The sequence below is a fragment of the Chenopodium album genome, chromosome 6 (assembly GCF_948465745.1).
Source record: "Chenopodium album chromosome 6, dcCheAlbu1.1, whole genome shotgun sequence".
Taxonomy (NCBI): domain Eukaryota; kingdom Viridiplantae; phylum Streptophyta; class Magnoliopsida; order Caryophyllales; family Amaranthaceae; genus Chenopodium; species Chenopodium album.
The window spans coordinates 16,299,421-16,319,720 of NC_137839.1; positions in this window are offsets into that span (position 1 = coordinate 16,299,421).

A 20,300-nucleotide genomic window follows, 5' to 3' on the forward strand; every position below is an offset into this window, starting at 1 on the left:
GTGCATTTAGTTTGGGGCAATCACCATTGTGATTGATTAATCTAAAAACACCTCATACTTCTCCAAGTATAAAGTGTTTTCAAGCCAATCAATCGAGTTGAAATAAAACCAACCACACAGCCGTCCAGGGGCAAGAGTAGCCGGATTGCAAATTGCCGCATGCTTTTTAAAGTTAGGCTAAATATTAAAGAATTGCAGTATATACGTAAAAAATTTAAATCGAAAAAATTTTAAACACAATATATATAAACAACCGACTGAGTCGGATTACTTCATAAATATTTTAAAAGGCACGGAGGCCAGAATAAATTGTTAACCAGAATCACATCCGGTGAAGAAGCAAAATAAATTGTTTACCCAACTCCATAGTTGGTAAAAATACAATGTTACTCGGCATACAAGCCGGCAAAGAAAAGAGCTGGCATACTGCCGCTGAATTGGGGAGGCTGATTCAAGGCTGAGGGGGAGGCTGCTGCTCCGGCTGGTCCCGACCGGTTGGGAGGGCTTCAGATTGGCCATCAGCCATTTGAGGCTGGCCATCTTCATTTTGCTCTTCCTCCGCCGGCTCTTCATTGTCTGAGACTTCATATCCCAGCTCTGCAGACCAATGTTGGAAGCGAGGCGGAGCAGCCTCACCCAGCACTTGGGCATCATACACCGCTAAGGCGTAATCATACCTAAGTTTTTAGACCTCAAAGTCTACATCCGGGTAGAGGAGCCCCAGGCTATTTTCAGGCAGGCTGCATTGTCCCGCTCATTCTCTTCCATCAACCGCTTTTGATCTTGGGCGATCTCATCCGACTGCTTGTTCCGCAGATTAACGATCTCTACCACCAGTCGGGAGACGTCTACCCGGAGTTTGGTGTTCTCCTTGTCAGCATCTTCTAATGCCTTGAGTTCAGATTGAGCATCCTACAGTTTTTGCTCAAGGTCATTAGCCCGGCTTGTGGCTTTATCATTTGCAGTCTTCAAGCTCCGGATCATCTCCTCCTGTTTCAACTCTACTGCTTTAATCTCTAAATCACACATATAATTAGCATATTCAGAAAAGTTGAGGTTTTCAAGGGCTCTTCGTTTGGCGTCAGTTACCTCTTCTTGCTTCCGCCTAAAGGGGCCTCGGAGCCCGTCTACTCTCAGCATTACCTGAGAAAGGAGCAGCCAGATTATGACATACTTAGTAAAAATGAAGAAAAATATCATAATTAAGGTTAGGATTCTTTGCCTCACTCAGCTGGCCCATTATCCGGTCAAAGTCCACTACCTGCAGATAAGGTATGGAATTTTTCTCAGACCGGGTGAGGGTCCTCACCATCCTTTTTGTGAAACCAACAAGATCCGGCTCGTCGGATGAAAGATCTGCACCAAAAGTAGAAGTACGTTGTGAGAAGGAAGCAGCATAGTTGGCATTCATCCGTTATGGGCTGCTGACTGAACCCCCGGAGGGGTCTACCTTAGTCTTGACTCTCATGAAGCTAAGTGGCCAAGGTATTTCAATCTTTCCCTTACCTTGGGTATCCGAATGGGGTGTGGGAATCCCCTCCCTAGTTGTTGCCGCACCGGCTGCAACATTAGATGGTTGGCCACCCTTCGATGCTGTAGAGGCATCCGGCGTATTCTTTTGCGAGCGCTCTGAGCTTTTGCTCAGAATCTTCATTGTAGAAGGGGACTTGCCACTGGTCGTGGGACGATCAGTCTTGGAAGTAGAGGTTGGCTGGGGGGGTCCCTCTTTGCGACCTTGGCAGCCGGGGCCTTTTCCAGATCCTCCCCTTGCCTTTTGAAAAGCTTGGAGCCGTTTTACAGAGTCTTGCAAATTAAGAAGATAAATATACCCAACCGGCAAACTGCCTTTAATATATATATATATATATATATATATATATATATATATATATATATATATATATATATATATATATATATATATATATATATATATATATATATATATATATATATATATATATATATATATATATATATATATATACTAAGTTAGGCAGTCTTACCCCGCCTTTCTTGGACTTTTTGGCTTTAACGGCTGCTTTCTTTGCAATAGCAGCTTCTTTGCGCAGTAGCGCTGCTGACTTAGCCGGAGTTTTGGCTGGGTCAACCATCTTCAAGGCGCCGGCTGCATGAAGAAAATACAAGTTAGAAAAAATTATGAAAAGTGTGTAGTATAAAAATAAAATTACAAACATTCCGGATGCAAGTGGATCTACCCTTGAGAAACATAGGACTTAACCCACAGGCGGACAAGAAGTGTTCGTCCTTGAAGTAGTCCGGGTGGGGGATCTAGTTTTTTAGAACAATAATATGAGTCCAATCCCCCATGGGCTCAGTAGTGGTTTCAAAGAAACCCGGCTCCATTATTTGCTCCCGGGCCCTAATGGAGAGCGCCGGGAGGGGGCATTTCCTACCCAGAAGAACCAGTTCCTGGTTGTACCGGCGCAGTGTCCGGTTGTGTCTTAGGGTTGGCAAAGATATTAAGTAGAACTTGTCTTTCTACCCTGTCCACTTGGACACCTTGTCCAAATTTATTAAGTATTGGGGCAAGGTAGAAAGAGTATACCACGCCCCATGACTGCCTGGGGCCTTGCTCAAGTAATGCATATGAGCGAAGGCGGAGAAGCTGGGAGCTAAGTTCTGGAGCTCGCAGGCGGCAATGTAACTTAAAATGTTCACCCATAAGTTTTGGGTGAGCTGCCAAACTCCCAGATCATACCCCTTTAGGATTTTCCTAATCCCGGTATGGAGGGGGAACCGGAGGCCTGCTTCTATGACCGCCTCGTAGTAGACGAAATAGTGGTCAGCATTCTCAATGTCATTGTCCCATGCCATTACTGCATCAGCAGACGGGTTGATAATATCCCACCCCTTTCCAAAGGGATGCTTCTCTTTGAAAACCCTAAAACCGCTCTTTAACAGGGCTATGTCACCCGGAAGCATCCTAATCCTTTTCGGGTTGGGGTTGTCAGCGACTTTCGCTGGCTGCTGATAGTCAGCCGCAAAATTATCTTGATTAGAGCCAGAAGTTTCGGCCCTCGATCTTTCATCGACCTCATCACCGCCGGATCCATTATAGGAGGCGTCTTCTTCACCGCCTAGCTCCCGTACGTCAGAGCTCCCGGAGGAAGATGGAGCCTTTTCATCAGAGTTGCTACTCTCCTCTAAATCCTCATGTTCCCCATCTGGAACAACCTCATCGGCTGACACTTCCATAGTGCGCCGGCTCTTAGACTTTCTGGGCGTCTGTTTGACTTTGGTTATTGTGTCCTACATACACAGACACAAAGAGGGAGGAATTCAGAGATGAGCACATCAATTTTGACAGTCTAGAAAAGGCACCCCCTGTTCTAGACTCAGCCGTTCCGGGTGTCTTAGGTAGTGCCGAGTGTGTGGATTTAGAACTCATTTTATTTCTAAAACTATGTATACAGGCGGAAAAAGAATGTATACAAGTTAAAAAAGGAAAACTAAAGATGGTATGGGCGGTTACCTTGCTTTAGCTCTAAAAAATCTGAAAACAACTACAGTCGATGAACCGGGTGTTGCAAAGTTAGCACACGGAAATCCTGAAAACTCTGATGCAGACGAAAGCAGAGAATCTCTCTCTAAAATCCTCAATTTTCTCTCTCTAGAAAATTCAAATGAAAGTGAAGTAAGAGAAAAGTGGGGGGGGGGGGGGGGAGGGTAAACTTCTATTTATAGAAGGTGAAAACGGGGGCATCCCCATTTGAATTTCAAATTTTACTATCCGTTACTGTTCACCCTTGATGGATGGACACGTGTCACAGGCGTCATGTGACATGCGCGTGACCCCTGTGAGGGGCATATATTTAGGGTAAAAATACCCTAGACATGTGGACCAATGAGAGGAGGCCACGTGGCGAGTTCAGGATGGCCCAAGTGGCCAAATACCCTCTTGAAACGTGGCCCCTTCAGATAAGCTCCTGAAATGGCGGCCTTCAAGGGCCCAAATCCCAAGAAGCGCCGTAAAACGGCGCAACCTGCTAAAATCTAGGTTAAGTGACCTAGATAAGGGGCACACTTTCCAAAGACCCTATAAATAGAGAGATATTTCCCCATTTTGGGGAAACATTGAATCATTTATTACACCTACTTTCTCTCCCATCAGAGAAACACCAGAGCTTGGAATCCGAGCAGACCCCCACCTAAATTTCCGCACTCTTTATTCTTCTTCAAGTTACTAACTTGATCGTCGGAGGCGGAGCTCCAGCACCAGGGGTCTCCGTTGTTTTTGCGGGAACAACTCAGCCGGACCAATCTTCGTGACGTAACTCTCCCGAGGGACAAAAACACCCAAAACAATTGATATCTTGTATCTTCTCATCTTCAACGATCTATGGAAATAAGAAGAGTTCTCATCTCCAATTTGAAGCCATTTAATCTTAGCTTTTTTGCTAAGGAAAGAATAGTATTTATCCTTAACCTTTTGGAACTCTTGTAAGGTCTGCAGCTCCATAACCTTCAAGTTCTCATCCTGATAGCCTCCCTGATGCACTTTCAGTCGAATCTCATCTAACTCTTTTTTCATCTTGCCAAACTAAACTTCAATGTCAACAAAAATTAGTTCTATGTAAAGACTTTAAAGCCTGTTTCAGAATTTTAAGCTTTTTAGTAATTTTATACATTCTCACTCCATGCATATCGGTACTCCAATAATCTTTAACCAAATTCTCAAACTCAAGATGGGAAGCCCACATGTTTTAGAATTTGAAGTGCCCCTTCCATTATTCTGAACCCTATCCAAATGAATAAATGCAGGGCTGTGATCAAACCAAGATTCAGGCAGGAAGTGAACAAAAGAATCCGGAAAACTCAATATCCACTCCTTATTCACCATAGATTTATCAATCTTAAAGTAAACCCTGCTACTACCCTGTTGCTTATTGTTCCAAGTGAACTTGTAACAAGTCTGAACTAGATCATTCAAACCATAGGAACTAGTGAAATTTCGGAAAGGCTCAATCTCATTCTAAGAAATAGCCCTTCCTTCCCTATTATCAAAATTCAAAGGATAGTTAAAATCCCAAAAAATAGGCTATTTTATTCCTTCACCTAATTCACTTAGGCCATTCCACAAGTCCTCTCTCCCATTACTATCATTAACACCATATACAAAAGTACAGAAAAACTCCACTTTCAAAGAGAAATTATTCATTTTTGATAAAAATGACCTTAACTTGAAAAAAATCATCTAGCCAAGCAACTAGAATTCTACTACTAAAGCTCAAGGAGAAGTTTGAAGTAACACACCACGCTTGAAACATATAATCCTGTACTATTGGGAAATTATCCTTCTATATTTTTGTTTCAACTAAGCAACATAAACCTATTCTTTGCTCATAAAGGAAACTTTTGACTTCTTTCTGCTTTGAGAGGCAATTGAGACCCCTTACATTCCAGCAAAGAATACTATACATTAACACCTTCCTCTGGCCCCCCTCATGGGGCACCTTAACCTAATCCATACCCAAACTCCAAGTCCTCCATCTAATGCAGCTTCTCAAAAGAATTATGAACCTCTACTCCATTTTCAAAATTTCTCTGTTCTTTTTCCTCACTTTTCTTTCTCTTGCTTGTAGCTATCTGCCATCCCTCCTCTGTGTTACCACTACTAATAATAAGTTTATGATTCTACTAAGCTTTTGGTCTCCATTCCTTCCCGACTTTCCCACATGTTTTTTCACTATGTCCCACCTTCTTACACACCTTGCATATTATATAGGTTTCCATTCAAACACAACCCTTTGCCTAAACAGAACCCCTTTCTCATTCAAGAATTAAATCATATCAGGAAACTCTCCATCAATTGCAACCTTAATCAAGAATCTAGCATATTGCAACTTCTCTTTCAATTGAGTTGCAGAATCAGGCTTAATCGTTTTACGTATCAAAGCAACAATCTTTTCCAAGAAATTCTTGCCCCGATATTTCAATGGTAAACCAGGTAATTGAACCCAAACTAGAAGCCTAGTAAATTCAGCAGTACTAAGTTCCATACCATCTTCCCATTGTTTCAAAAAAAAAAAAAAAAAAAAGGGGGCGATTATCAAACAACACATTTGATGCATTAAGAGCTTTTTCTTTAGATTTAACATTTATAAATCGAATTAGGAACACACCCTTCTTCAATGCAATCACTTTATCAATGTTTTTCACCCCCCACAATCGCTTACAAAAGCCCGAAAAAGTACCTAGAAAAGGATTTGCCCTAATTACATAAGCAACAAGCCCTAAATTCTAATGAGCAATTTCATCCGACACATCATCAATTGACAATTGCGATAATTGAGTTTTAGAATTTCTACTCGAATTTGAAGTACTTACCTCCATAACCCTGTTTTCAGCGACCTCTGTTTCTGGGTTTCCAGCAATACCTTCTTTCGAATTTTATCACATTCAACCATTCTGACAATTTCGACTTTGTTTTAGACCCATCAATCAATTCTTGAATCGATTGCTACGGGATTAGAATCAGCTCGTCTAGATTATCCAGAATTCCAAAATCGATTGAGGAATACTCACAGATCCTTGAGGACTGTCCTTTGATTTTGCACTAGCTTCCTTTAGACTATCATCAATTTTCCTTCGAATATCGCTTCCCTCCCCTTTGATCGGTTCCTTCCTAGTTTTCTTTTTCGCCATGGCAGAAAAAGGAAATTTTAGAGAGAGAAACTCTCAGCTAGAGAGACAAAGTTGACCTGTCCAATAGTAAATATTAAAATATAAATTATCTTTGGTAATCTATAATTTGTAAAACTAATTCAGTGATTACATTGGTTAAGTATTTTAAGGAAATAATAACCATATAGTTAATGTTTTAAAAGGGAGGGTAAAGAGAAATGCCTAAAATATCCCTTTTTAACAAAGACCCACCATCCAATTCTTCCCCCCTACCACCCCTGCCCGCCCAGCGCAATTCCGTTACGCCCGGCTAGCGACGATTATGCCCACAAAGATCCCTTCCTCGGTGCCGGAGCAAGGCTGAACTCCCCCCTTGTCACCGCGACCCCTAAACCACCCAGTTCCCATCCTTAAACACCTTTTTCTAATTTCTAATTTTTGATTTTTTTTATTAAAAAAAAAACCAAAACAATGTCAAACAAGTCTAAAATAATAATAATAATAATAATAGTAATAATAATAATAATAATAGTAATAATAGTAATAATAATAATAATAATAATAACAACAACAACAACAACAACAACAACAACAACAACAACAACAACAACAACAACAACAACAACAACAACAACAACAACAACAACAAAAATAATAATAATAATAATAATTGGGGGTCCAGATTGTATCTCGGCTTCCCACTAATTTATTGTAGGTTGAATGACTTTCGTTTTTGAGATATAATAATAATAATAATAATAATAATAATAATAATAATAATAATAATAATAATAAAAATAATAATAATAATAATAATAATAATAATAATAATAATAATAATAATAATAATAATAATAAATAATAATAATAATAATAATAATAATAATAATAATATAATTGGTATTTAATTGGAATTTATTAGTTGATATATTGTTTTAAAACTATCTAAACCCTAAATAATTTAGTTTGTTTTTATCTATGTGAATTTGAATTACATAAATTCTTATATTACTCCTCTATTTTTATTTAGATGACACGTTTCATTTTGGCGTGTACATTAAGAAAAGTGAGATATAAAATAAAAAGACTATAACACCCTTAGCTACCCTAACCCTTCCTTGGCCCTTTCTCGGTTTAATTTCTTCTACCTTTATTCACTGACAAGTTAATTAGCCATGTCCCCACCTTCACGGCTTCACCTACTCCCCTGCCAATCAGTCACCATTGAGAACTCCACCACCAACACCATCACCTTCTCCTCCCCTTAAAACACCAAACTTAAAACTTAAAGATACTGCTTCGGAAAACACCAAAAATTCACTCCAATAATTACAACAAAATTAATTTCCAAAATTTGCAAAATTTCAAATAATAATCCCCTAGCATAAACAATTAATTGGTTGAACAATGATCAATTTATCACAAAATAATACTACCTCCGTTAAATGTTATGTGCAAGTTTGAAATATTTTATATCTCACAAATAATGCCACAAAGTTTCACATAACATTTAACGGAGATAGTATTCAAACAAACAAATTATGGTTGTTTTGCAGAGCTTCAAATTGGTATGAGTTATCAGAAAATTTGAAGAAGAGTGAAAATAAAGTATTGGTGGCTTTGTGGTTGTGAAAAAATTCACAAAGGAGGTTTAAGGGAGGAGAGAGAGTGACTAATGAGTATTGTTATGTGAGTGCAGGAGAGAGAAAGTGAGGGTGTGAAAGTAGAGGGAGTAACGTGGCCATGTGAAGGTAAGGGTACAAATGGAAATGCAAATACAAAACTTATCAAAATAGAAACATGTCAATTAAAAAGAAGTTGCTTAAAAAGAAATATGTGTCAACTAATAAAAAAAGGAGGTAGTATGCATGTGTTATAACGGTTACTCGATCAATGTTATAGGAGTTAATTTGTTATGTAATAAGCGGCCACATGGTGTAGCTAAATGCACACAAAACAAGTTATTTAAATTAAATATTGCAAATCTCTTTTGTTAATATTGCTAATGTGGTGATTGGCCTATATTAATTCTAAAATAAAGGTAAATCACTTTATTCATTGGTCAAAATAATACATTTTGTTATGTGATGCTCTAAAAACTCTTAAAACCCGCTTTCTTTATTTATATAGATTAGATATTAGATTTTAATTACAATATTCCGTGAGAATATATATATGGAGTGAGAGAGAGAGAGTGTGTGAGAGAGAGAGAGAGAGAAAGAGAGGCTAATATAAGAATCCTTCTATATATAACAGGCTAATATAAGAATCCTTCTATATATAACAACACAATCTTATATAAGAATCAATCTAAGCCCTTATTAGTTTTGATCTAACCATCTAAAATGATCTTTAATAATTACATTTCTGTAATTTGGAGGTATTTATATTTAGAACATAGAAAAAAATTTAGAACATAGAAAAAAATTAAGAACAACAGTAGAAAATATTTAGAATAAAAGCCGAAAAAATTTAGAATATAGGAAAAAAAATTTAGAAGATAGCAAAAATTTAGAACATAAGTGTTGGGGTTTGGTAAGTCCAACTTACCGCGGAAACGACCCCGACCCAAAGAACCACTCGCAATTAATAAAACCATAAAGCATAACAAATAAACAAAAAAGGATAGAATCGTAATTTACCTTTGACGCGTGCTTCGCCCGACCTAATGGGCTCTTACTTGAAAGCTTTAGCTCCGCTCACACGAGAGCTTCCAACGATATCCACCCACAAAGGACGAACACCGACTTTTTAGGTTCGCTACCTTGGAGCTAGCAAGGTCCGACCAAAACCCGAGTGATTAAATGAGTTCAAAGGTCTTCACAATGGTGATACCTTTTTCAACTCTCACTCAAGTGAAGAATTCTCAAGCCATGCTTTGGCTATTTATAAGGAAGGATAACTTGTGAATTCCACTCATCTTTCAATGTGGGGATTTTCACAAAAAGATCCCACATGGAAAGATTGATAAATTCAATCCTTAGTTAAATAAACCAAGGAATAAGTAACAAGTGTCACATGGTTAGGTGAGGACCACTTTCTTACTTGGTCCTCAAGGCAATTCACATGCAATGTGAACTAACCATGTGTCACCCAAACTTGAGCCCCAAGTTGGGTTCGGTTGGGCCATTTTATTTTGGCCCGTGTCCATGACTCGTCACTTGGGTCCACGGCCTCTTGCCACACGTGCCGCCACCATGGTGCGTTGCCACGTGGCACGCTGCCACTAGGTGGCTACCACTTGGAGGCTGCCACGTGTGCTGCCACGTGGCACGCACCTATTGGGCGCGCTTTCCTAGCCTTTCACGTGGCTAGGATTTTACTTGTTACTTGAAGTATTTTCCTGTCTCGCCAAATCCTAAATTTTAGCTCGACATTTGAGATTCTCCGACGCTCGGTTTAGACGCTCCAAGCTCGAATTTCCGACGTCTAAATATTTAACACTCGGGCGACGAATTGATTTCTTCCGAATTAATTCGTCGAGTCGGTTCGTATATTTGCTAGAGTGTGACCCGAAGGGTTCAGTCAAGATTAAGTTGTAATAATTATTATACATTAATATTACTGATCGGAAGCGGCCTCCATCCAGGCATTCTAATCACTTGACCTTGCTGAATATATTAGCTTTCTAACAATTCTGAACCCGCTATCAGAATAATGCACTTGTTCGAAAGACACCATTCCTTTCAATCTCCCACTTGTCCTTCCAGACAAGTGCGTATTTAGTGTACATCCTTTTTCCTATGTCGCTTAATGTCTCTTCATGAACTATAAGGTAAGATTATTATGTCATCCTTATTACGTCCAGAAGTGTTTCTCGATTCCAAGTCCGACTGTCAATAAACAGATGATATCTAAAATCCATCCGAGCACGACCATGCATTTTACAGTCTCGCTCTACGAGAGGCCATGTATACAACAAAGACATCTTCCCTATTTTAGTAGGGGGACATTCCTAGTCTTGTAATGTAGCTCCTCTTACTGAGAGGATTTAGCCGTCCGAGTGTTGCCGTTATAATCCCCCATTACGGCAGAAGTTTGACAACATCAAAACGGACTAGTACTCAAACAAGAGAACTCACAATACTTATGGTCAAGGAAATAGGTTCCGATAGCCATAATGAGAAGTATACTTATGACAATTTTTAATCTCTTAAAGTATTCTCATAGGTCGATCCAGTATGGTTCTAAAACAATACCTGTGCAAATGATTTATGACAATCATGTCCTCATAGCACAAGAAACAGTGCTATAAATCAAACTACACACTAATCTCAATTGGTCATTAATCGTCCATCGTTTAAATGACCTCGATTAGTGACAATTTTCGATTATAATATTCAATGTTCACTTAATAGGTGTTTCCTTATCAAGACTGATCTTGATACCCTATTTTGAATATTCCAAGAATTGAATGGACTCATTATTTAATTCTAAACCACAATTAAATAGCAAACGGAGTGATAAAAATTGCATGAAATTTTAAATTACTCCAAAACCTGAATGGTTCATCTTATGATAAATGGTTTTTCCGAATGTTTTAAGAGTATCACTTTTATAAAACATCTGTAGAAATCACACCCATATCTAATATGCTTGATTTCTTTTATGCAATTGTGAGTCGTTCACTTATTGCATAGATTTAGTTATAACTACTTTGCTAATCTTAGCATCTTCATTACTGATCACTTTCATAATAAGATGATAAAATTTGAGAGTGTCATGGATTATATGTGATTTAGGATTTATTGTCCTAGTGGTGGCTCCCACTCATTTTCATAATTAAGACCTTCAACTTGACAACCTACAATCATTAACGTTCATCAATGAACTTTCTATAGAACATCTTCTTTATTATCGCCATTAAGGCAACAATATTCTCAACATATATTTTAGTAGACTTCCTGATGATGCTTTGTTTGGGTTTCATTCCAAACGGCTCACAATGATTTGGGATACCCTAATCACTTGTGATCATAGAAATTTTCCTTAAATTCCTTCACAGTACACATGGATCCACGTCCATGTTACCTTTCTCAACCCACGACTCATTTTAAGCTCGTGCTTAAAAACGGCCTCCTTGTTAAGGATTTAATTCTTGTTAAGGTTTGTGCTTGCAACATCAGTTCTCAAATCGTATTTGTTTCCACAAGTCAAGAACTCATCCTGTTACTTATCCAAGTACTTTGGATGTTCTTGGCCATAATCTAACGATCTATTACATAGATTCAGGTTGATTGGTACTACATACATACTTCACATGCTCTAAGCAAGTAAGTCCTGCGACAATTCAATATCACAGCGTACATGATGGATTAAATTGCAGAGTAATTCTCAATCTTATTTCATCAATTTGTCATTTTAGCTCATTCAGTTTCACTGAGTCTTTGCTAAACAGTTTGTTATGTGATATGGTTGAAAGTCTCTATTAGAGTCTTTCATGTTTGACTTAGTATTTAGCCTAACTTATACTTAGTTCAAACATTTACTTAGTTTTATACATACGGGTCGAAAGTCTTTCAAAGTCCTTCAATTCATGTTTAACACGGTAAACTCCTTTACACGTTCGAACATTTTATCAAGTCTATACAATAGAACTTAATACCCAATACGTACTAAGTATTGTCTTTTGCTTGGTCCATTTTCGAAAATACTTTCGAATCTAAGAATTTAGCATGTGATAGTTATTTCACAATAGAGTTCGTAAACTTCTCGTTGGACCTTTACTTTTGCTCCCACTAAACTTCTTATTCATCAGAATTTCTATGTTTATCCATAAGCCAATCCTCTTATGAACTTAATGAGAAAACACGTTCCAATTCCTATATGCAATGCTTCCTCAAATCCCATAACGGATTCCTTGAGCTTGCTTTCTAATCTAGCATTATTTAGATTTTCAAAACCCTTAGACTATTCCATAGTCACTTCCAAAAACCTATTTTGGGAAGGCGGTTTTGGTATCTATTTTGCCATATTTCATATGAGCAATTTTGCTAAAACAATCACGAAAAGACTTAAGCATTCCGATTGGTGAATAGGTTTTTATTAAAATCAACTCCGTGAATTTAATTGTATCCTTTTCAACCAATCTAGCTATGTATGCATATACATTTTCACATTTGTTAGTTTTCTACTTGAAAACTTATTTGCAATCGATGGGTCTTTCACCCTTTATGCAAATTAATCAAGGTTCAAACATGATTTTCAAACATGGAGTCTATATATCTCGGATTTTTATGGCCTTTAACCATTAGTCGGAATTTGGATTTGTCGTAGCTATCTTGCAAGACATTATTCCTTTACTATCTAATAGTAAATAGTATGCTTGTAAGTCTTAGGTTTATTTCTAACTTAATAGAAAATTTATAGGATTCAATCCAAGCCTTTGATGAATTTTATACCTATATGGGGCAATTGCATCAACCACTGAGTTTCAAAGCGCTTCCAAAGCCCTTTGATATTCTTGATCTTACTCCAACTTTTCAAAAGTTTTGTGAGAAATGAATTCTCTTTTAAGGCACTTGTAAATTCCTTTTGAGTATTCTTGATCAAGCATTCTCACGAAGTCCTTTTAAGGTCTTCTGAGATTCTTATTTCTAGTTTGTTGCTAAGCTCGATGGTCATCGAGTTCATTTTCCTCCCACTTGTCGTTTTGGAAACGTGTTACTTTCCAGAAAGACACCACTTAGAGCAACAAACACTATGTTCTCAATTAGGTTGTGGAGGTAATGCTGATCTCACTTGAATGCTTACAAAGAGACATGTATATTGTCTTTAGGTAAAAGTTCGTTGTAAAAAAAACAGTTAGCTCCCACTTGAGCTATCTTAGCCTTTAATGAGCCATTAAGCTCCCACTCAACCACCTAGCTCATGCTAAGCTGGTGAGCTCCCACTAAGTCACTTAGCTCCCACTAAGCCAATGAACTCCCACTATGGCTAAGAGTTTTAGACATATACCTGAAAAGACATTTAGAAGATAATTCTATCCATAACTGAATATGGCGTCCTTTCTTAGCTTCGACATTTTGTTTAGTGTAACATTAGTCCTTCGTGCAAATCTTAAGAAATTTATAGGAAGGGATATGATCCATCATTGTTCGAGTCATTTTTAAATGGCATCGAGGTCTCCGTGAAGACACACTATGTTCTTTGTGGAGTTATTTATGAAAATTTAATTTTCATAACTTTGTGATGGTCACGCTTGGCTCAAGCAAATATTGTTCGATCTAATCTAAACGTTTTGATATCTTGCCAAGTCGATTTCGTACTTCACTGAACTCTTGAACTATTCAAGGTCAAGTTTGTTCACGTTTGATGAATATAGCCATATTCTTTCAAATTCTTTGTGAAACGTTGAAGTAAATGAATCCTCTTTAGCTTTCGGAGTCAATTGTCTATACCAAGAACAATAGCTCTTTACTTTGTCGGTTTCAACAAGTAAGACTTGCTTCTCTTAGAACGATTCCGAATTAATCAACTATCAAGAGCCTATCTAATAGAGCTTTGAGTACGCTCTTGTCGATGTGACATTGCTAAAGATGTTCGAAACGCAAATCATGCCCATGAATTTGAGCTTTTGCTAGTTTATCATGTTAAGATAATGTTTGTTTATAATCAAGCATTCTTGACTCATGGTTTAGACAACCACGCCATTCAAATAAATTTGCAACTATTGCTCATTGCTTTGAATGTGAGTCTTTCCGTGTGTAAATGAATCAATTACTTATTATGGAACACAATAACCATTTATTTGTTCCAGCCTTAGCTTAAAGGTCTTTAAACAGAGCATACGACCTTACAACTGATGTAGCACCACTTGCTTCATTCTTAGCTTGTAAGTTGATAAATTAGCTTATCTTCAATAGTTTGAGGTCACTTTCAAAGTGGAACACTCAAGCAGTATACGATACTTGTGAAGATAACATGAACTCATGGGTTGAAATGGAATCTTATTCCTTTTCTTCGTTCCTTGTTTCCTATATTTCTTATCATACTTTATCTCATAATCTTTTAAGAACCATTTCTTTAAGAGTCTTTGACTTTTATACTTTGTTAGGCATAATTAAGCATCTAATGCGCCGTAAAATAAAGTTCCATCTTTTCCTTCAATTCACGCTTGAATTACTACATCAATGAGTCCTACTCATCTATGTATTAAGCAAAAAGATATGTTGGTTGTCAATATTGACAATTTGAGTTTGCAACTCAATACTTCATGTTTTTATCAAAACTACCTAGTATTTTGAATACATGATGTCCAACCGTTCTTTCGGACTTTGTTATAAAAGTCATTTATGAGAATTGTATTTTAGAAATGCATTACTTTTCTTTGAGAACCATTCTCAAAGATTTCCTTTACCAATCATGGAAAGCAATACAGTTTGATTTAGAATTCTACAAATATAAGTGCAAAGTATAACCATTTATCAAGTAAATAACATAATAAGTTTGAAAATTAAAAGGTATTCATGCAAATTTTCAATCTTATTAAACGTCTTATCCACGCATTAAAATTGTCCTCATTTGGCGAGAATAAGTCGATTCCAAGATCCAAAGAAACAAAAAGTGGTTAAGCATGCTTTGGCTTGTCTTAACACTTAATCTCCTAAGGTAAGCAACGCTTTGCTAATGGATCTAAGCCACTCTTGGTTGAATAAATCGCCGCATCTAATGCTCTCTCAACAATTTATTCACTTTGCCACGACATGTTAGGACTCCATCACTCATATCGTTGAGCAGAACCAAAACTAACTTGCATACCCGGTATGCCTTACTTCCTAGGAGAGGTAGTGATGCCTCGCTTTGGCGTAGCCCACCACTACCCTCGTTCGCCCGGTAACTGTTGTTTTGGAATGGCAAGTTTTTACTTAATATTTAGGGACCTAGGGTTTCTATGTTGGTCGATTTAAGTGAAATTAATTAATCATCACAACATTCAAAATCCTAAACATGCATCTAACATATAATTCATATACATAAACATATATATTGAAAAACATAAATATAGATGCATTTGGCAACTAGCATGACCCCTTGAGATCTTCAAATCTTCAAAAGTTCTTCATTTGCAACTTCATGGCTACGTCTTCCAAGAACCTCCATCTTCAAGACTTGACCATAATTAAATGCAACTACTAGTATCTACGATTAGGACTAATCTAAATATTAAGGTACAAAAATACTCAACCGTATGCAGACCGTATTTAGATTTACAAAAATACATCACGGATGGCAGTCCGTATTTTCTATCCTAATCGGGCCCCACTAGTTGCCATTTCATAAAACCTGTGAGAGAATATACATTCCATTCATCCATTCACTATTTGTGAATGGCCCATGCATTTTACAACGATAAACAAGTAACAATGCATAAACACGCGTGAACTAGTAACTAATCTAGGTGGTTAATTCAATTAACACGCCTAATTAAAACTAGTCAAAGTTGTTTTAACCAGTTATGTAAATAAGCGCAATTTAATATTTGAAGCTCCCACTAAATTATGCATCCAACTTAATTAATCCAATTAATAAAGCCGATAATTCCCAAAATTTTATCAAAATAAATTTTACCAATGCCGCTCAAAACCAAGGCCTAGCCTCCAAAAATTTATTAAAATAATTAAAATAAATTAAAATAAACAAAACGGCCAAAAAGCAAAATTGAAACGAGAGAAAAGTGCTTCGACTACCCAAGGCTAGCACCCTTGAGCACTCACACGTACGCAAGTGCTGGGCGCTTGCCTAGCAGCCACAGCCTTGCGTGCTGTGATGCTGCTGGGCGCTGCTTAGCAGCGCGCACTCGATGCGCGTCTAGCTGCAGCTGCCTAGCACTGCTTCTACGCCTAGCATCATCTCGCACACCCCTTATGCACCAAGTGTGCACACAGCTCCTCGCACACACCTAGCACCATACACACCAAGCGCAGCAGCCTCGTCCCTCGGCAGCCACATGCGAGCTGTGCGAGCAGCCCAGCTGGCCGAGGGATGCACATGCCTTAGTTTGCGTGTTTGTGCCTCAGGATTAATTCCCGATTTTGAGTGACATCTCTAAGCAATTCTAAATTAATTTTAGAATTAATTAATTGAGCAAAAATGAAAATTTAACCAAGTCTAACTTAAAATAAAATTTTCAAAGTACATCTAACAAAAATAATTCCCAAGAACCATTCTTTAATTAAATTGGTTTAACTTGGTGCAACAAAAATAAGAGGGCAATTACTCAGTATTAATTTAATTAATTTAAATTAATCTTGAGTTTTAAACAAAATAAAAGGGAGTTGGAAAAATGAACATAAGTTCAATAAAGATTCCAACTTTAATACTTGTGTATCCTTGAAAAGTTATATCTTCCAATATGAAGATAAACAATTTTTCTATCACAAAGTTTCAAACTTTATGATTTCAATCAACTAAAAAATGATTAAATCAACAAAGTTTAACAAAAATTCATGGAATTTAGTTATAAAGTTTCAATCACTTGACATAATTAAAGATTGAATCTTTAATACTTGGAAGCCTCAAAGAACAACAATTTCACACTTAATGCAATTAGTTTGCAATTATGTGAAAAAATAAAACCAAGCATTCAAGCACAAATTACTACCAAGTAATCATGGCTAAAGAGGTTTAAAATTCCATATTGAATATGTATTGAACCAATTACATAACAACCATAAATATGCTATTAATTTTCAAGGTTAGAAAGACTTAAAAAATTTCGTGTAAACGAAAAAACCCTCGAAAATAGCATTTCTGGTCGTTTTTTGGCTAAAAACCGCAGGCTGGAAGGGAAAAACCATTTCCAAAACATGTTTTCCTCCCAAAATTCACTATTTTTGAGTTGAAATCATAGTTCGGGGCTTAAGGTAGCTTAAATACGAGGTTAAAATAGATAATACGAGCTACTAATCTAATTAGCAACTTAAACCAGAAAAATTAAGCCATAAAAATCACCTTGAAAAATATTATGATTTTAAAAATAAACGAGCGTGGCTCCAACACCGCTGTTGGGGTTTGGATAGTCCAACTTACCGCGGAAACAACCCGGACCCAAAGAACCACTCGCAATTAATAAAACCATAAAGCATAACAAATAAACATAAAAGGATAGAATCATAATTTTCCTTTGACGCGTGCTTCACCCGACCTAATGGGCTCTTACTTGAAAGCTTTAGCTCCGCTCACACAAGAGCCTTCAATGATATCCACCCACAAAGGACGAACACCGACTTTTTAGGTCCGCTACCTTGGAGTTAGCAAGGTCCGACCAAAACCCGAGTGATTAAATGAGTTAAAAAGTTTTCACAATGGTGATGCCTTTTTCAACTCTCACTCAAGTGAAGAATTCTCTAGCCATTCTTTGGCTATTTATAAGGAAGGATAGCTTGTGAATTCCACTCATCTTTCAATGTGGGACTTTTCACAAAAAGATCCCACATGGAAAGATTGATGAGTTCAATCCTTAATTAAATAAACCAATGAATAAGTAACAAGTGTCACATGGTTAGGTGAGGGTCACTTTCCTACTTGGTCCCCAAGGCAATTTACATGCAATGTGAACTAACCATGTGTCTCCCAACCTTGAGCCCCAAGTTGGGTTCGGTTGGGCCATTTTATTTTGACCCATGTCCATGACCCGTCACCCGGGTCCACGGCCTCTTGCCACACGTGCCGCCACCATAGCGCGTTGCCACGTGGCACGCTGCCACTAGGTGGTTGCTACTTGGCGGCTACCACTAGGTGGCTGCCACGTGGCACGCACCTATTGGGCGCGCTTTCCTAGCCTTTCGCGTGACTAGGATTTTACTTGTTATTTGAAGCATTTTCCCGTCTCGCCAAATCCTAAATTTTGGCTCGATATTTGACATTCTCCGACGCTCGGTTTTGATGCTCTAAGCTCGAATTTCCAACGTCTAAATATTTAACACTCGGGCGACGAATTAATTTCTTCCGAATTAATTCGTCGAGTTGGTTCGTATATTTTCTAGGGTGTGACCCGAAGGGTTCATTCAAGATTAAGCTGTAATATTAATTATACATTAATATTACTGATCGGAAGCGGCCTCTACCCAGGCATTCCGATCACTTGACCTTGCTGAATATATTAGCTTTCTAATAATTCTGAACCCGCTATTAGAATAATACACTTGTTCGAAGGACACCATTCCTTTCAATAAGTGATGCGGTGTCGAAACGCAGACAAATTAATAATATTTACCCTAAGACTACTAACTTTTAATTAGCGGAAGTAAGAGTCGATCCCACGAAGAATGTGCTTGCAAGTAACCAAGAATAAAATCCAAAACACTTAACAAAGACTCAAACAGCAAAATAAATGATTGGAGGAAGTTTAAAAAAAAAACAACTAACAACTAGGAATTTAAACTAACAAGAATTTAAACAAATAAGGAACTTGAGATACTTAGCAACTATATATAGAGACCACCATGCAAATGAATTATCCCGGACATTAACCCTTTAGAATAGCTTGACTTGTAGAACAAGTTCCTGTGTTTTCCCTTATTAATAGTTAGATCCTGTGCGACTTTCACTAACCCTAACCAATAGATAACCCCTATACTACGAGCAAGGAATTTAAACTGATGACAACATTGAGAACTAGGAAAACATCAAGCCCAAACAACCATGACATTATTGGAACATGGTTTCACCTAGATCAAGAATTCCTTTTCAATTAATAGAGTGGAGCGTCCTCCTCTACAATTGTTTGCTACTTCATTAATGTTCCCAAGCAATTATGGACTCAGTATTATTAATTAGCAAAAGAAATCAGACCCAAACAAATAGTTGTACACCTACTTATAAGAAATCATCATTCGTATGAACAAAACAATAATTCAAGAATACTCCAAAGCATAGTCATTAAAACCAACAATACTCGGCTCAAATACTTACTACATGGTTTCAAACTAATAGTTACTGAGCATAACAATCTAAGGATTCATAACACACATATAAGAAAACAAAACAAAATAAGAACCCATCAAGTTCCTCATATTCGGATATGAGTTCCTCTCAAGAAGCTCCGAGTTCCTCTACTGCAATGTATCACGAACTACTCCAACCCCTTGAGGGGTTTTGGAGTGAATCCTCCCTTCTTTCGCGGCTTTAGTCTCCCGATTCTCCCTAGTTTTGTGGCTTTAAATAGGCTTACAAATAAGTGGGAATCTTCAAAGATAAGGAAAGTAATTAGATAAGATTAGGAAAATATATCTTTTTCCATATCTTAACCTATTGATAAGATACTCTCTTTATTCATATATATTTTTCCAAATTCTGTAGATCTTGTAAATTATTCCCCAAGACTTCCCAAATTCGTGGATTCAATGAACCTAGACGAACAAAACGTGCTCAACAAGTTTTTTTCTTCTTCGTCAGTTTCTCATCAAGTTCCTCCGAAGGAACTTCAATTCCAATTGTGCTTCACATCGACTCCTTTATTTGGTTCATTTTTTTTATCTTCTAAAACCACACAATAACCTATAAAAATACACAAAAGAGAAATAAGCCACAATTTATCAAAACCCTAAATAAAAACACTAAAATGCTAAAGGAACTAACCTAAAATCTAGAGAGCATAGATATAAATAGTGTCGGAAATGACATTCATCAATAAGCAAACAAAAATTTAA